Source organism: Populus nigra, chromosome 2, assembly GCF_951802175.1.
Source record: "Populus nigra chromosome 2, ddPopNigr1.1, whole genome shotgun sequence".
Taxonomy (NCBI): Eukaryota; Viridiplantae; Streptophyta; class Magnoliopsida; order Malpighiales; family Salicaceae; genus Populus; species Populus nigra.
In genome coordinates this window covers 24,402,343-24,404,842 of record NC_084853.1, presented here as the reverse complement: position 1 = coordinate 24,404,842, position 2,500 = coordinate 24,402,343, and positions in this window count along the sequence as shown.

Genomic DNA, 2,500 nt, shown 5'->3' with positions numbered 1-2,500 from the left:
AGATTCGGCAGCAGTGTCTGCAGATTCGGCAGCGTTGGCTTGTTGGCGCGGTGGGCCGATGCGAGTGGGGACTTGGGCAGCGGGCAGTGAAAGCAAGAGTTTCCCCGATGCTGCCGGGAAAAACGCTCCTCGGGATGGCCGGGTGAGATGACCCGGCGGCCCGCGACGGGTCATTCAATTCCATGCCCCGTCAACATAACTCCCGATGTACTGTTTGCTTTTTCGGAAGAAGAGATCCATCCCCCCATCCTCGGCCAGCCAAAAACGCTCCAATTAATGGCCGGTGAGATGACCCGGCGCCCCGCGACGCGTCATTCAAATCACTGCCCTATCGGCTACAACTGCTGATGGGTGGGATTAGAGGCCTGCCATGGTGGTGAGGGGCGGCGAAGACCGTGAAAGCTAGAGTTTTTCAGAGGCTGCCGGGAAAAAGGCCCCTCAGGTGGCGGGGTGTGAGGCCCAGGCGGGTCATTCAATTCTCTTCCCTATCAACTTGGCTCCCATTGGCGGGATTGGAGGCCTACTGTTACAAGGCTAAAATCGTCAGGGGAAGAGCTGACGAAACAATGCTGGTTTGGATGCAGGGGGTAGTGTTGGAATCGGCAGCGCCGACAAAAACGGCAAAGTCGACAAAAAAGACTGTTGGTCTGGACATTGGGGCAGCGGCAGCCATGCCAACAGGGAGGGAAATCGGCAGCGCAGATTTGTGCAGCTGCAGGTTCGTCGGGGAAAGCGGCAGCGCAGATTTTTCGACGAACATGGGCTGGAAGATGGACTGTCCAGGCCAAACAGGGGAATTCGTCAAGGGGACACGCTGACGAAACAGCGCTGGTTTAGACACGGTGGGTGCAGTGTTGGAATCGGCAGCGCCGACGAAATCGGCAGAATCGGCAGCAGGTGCTGGCGATGAGTCTGGATGATTTATAGTCCAGGGCTTGATGGAAAAGACTATTGGTCCAGACAATGGGGCAGTGGCAGCGCGGATTTGTGCAGCTGCAGGTTCGTCGGAGAAAATCGACAGCGCAGATTTTTCTACGAACAGGGGCTGGACCGGCCGGGCCAGGCAGGAAAATTCGTCAGGGGGGCACGCTGACGAAAACAGGGGCTGCCGCGTGGAAAATCGGCAGCGCAGATTTTTCGAAGAACAGGGGCTGGACGCTGGATCGGCCGGGCCAGGCAGGAAAATTCGTCAGGGGGGCACGCTGACGAAAGTAGGCTCGTCGAGGAAATTCGCCTGCCGCGGAGACAGCCCTCGCGGCCTCGACAGCGCAGGCCAGCGTCCCCGACATCGCTGGCCGCGGCAGGCGAGCTGCTGGGGTTCCCGCATTCCTACAAGAAAACGTCGTGCTTTCCACACGAAACCAATCCAGTAAAATCAGCCATATTTTTATGAGGCTGTCCACTGAATTTGGGGTCATTCCGGGCCGGTTCCTAGTTTTGCGGATTTACTCGATTTCTAATGGTAGGAAAATTAAAACAAATACTTCCCGACCTCGAAAAATTATGGGAAAATTAATGAAGGTGGATTGGATTTTTGCCAACCTCCGTGCAAAATTTCAGCTCAAAATACCAAGAAATGAATTTTTTAGAGGGGGGGTGACAGCTGGGACCTAGTAGTGTCTACCCCTGCCAGAGCTGAAATAACACTTATTGCTCTCTAGGGAGCCTCTACCTTCGGCCACCAAGCCGGCGCCCCTCAAAGACCACACGCGCGCGCGCGCGCGCCCGCGCTGGGCGCTGGGGCGCTGGGGCCTGAGGGCCTGGGGCCCCCCGCGTTCTGGCCTGCCCCCTGCGTGGGAGAGGCTAGGCGCTGCAGGGGCCAGCCCGACGTCGCAGGCCGCGGCAGGCGACAGCCCCTGCTGGCTTGCTCTCTCGCCCGCCGGGGGGCTGCCTTCGGGCCCTGGCCCCCCGCGTTCTGGCCTGCCCCCTGCGTGGGAGAGGCTAGGCGCTGCAGGGGCCAGCCCGACGTCGCTGGCCGCGGCAGGCGAGCTGTCGGGGTTCCCGCATTCCTACAACAAAACGTCCTGCTTTCCACATGAAATCAATCCAGTAAAATCAGCCATATTTTTATGAGGCTGCTCACTGAATTTGGGGTCATTCCGAGCCGGTTCCTATTTTTTCTGATTTCCTCGATTTTTAATGGTAGGAAAATAAAAAAAATACTTCCCGACCTCGAAAAATTCTGGAAAAATTAATAAAGTTGGATTGGATTTTTGCCAACCTCTGTGCAAAATTTCAGCTCAAAATACCAAGAAATGAATTTTTTAGACGGGGGGTGACAGCTGGGACCTAGTAGTGTCTCCCCCTGCCAGAGCTTCAATGACACTTATTGCTCTTTAGGGGGGTGCCCCCTGACTGGCCATGGGGCGCGCTGGCCTGGCGCCCATAGGCCTGCCGCGGGGGATATGTGGGCTATTGCTAAACTCGGACTAAGGTGGCGGGCCTCATGGCCCGAAGTATTGCCGGCATCGATGACCCGTTTTCCAGCCGGCGACGACCC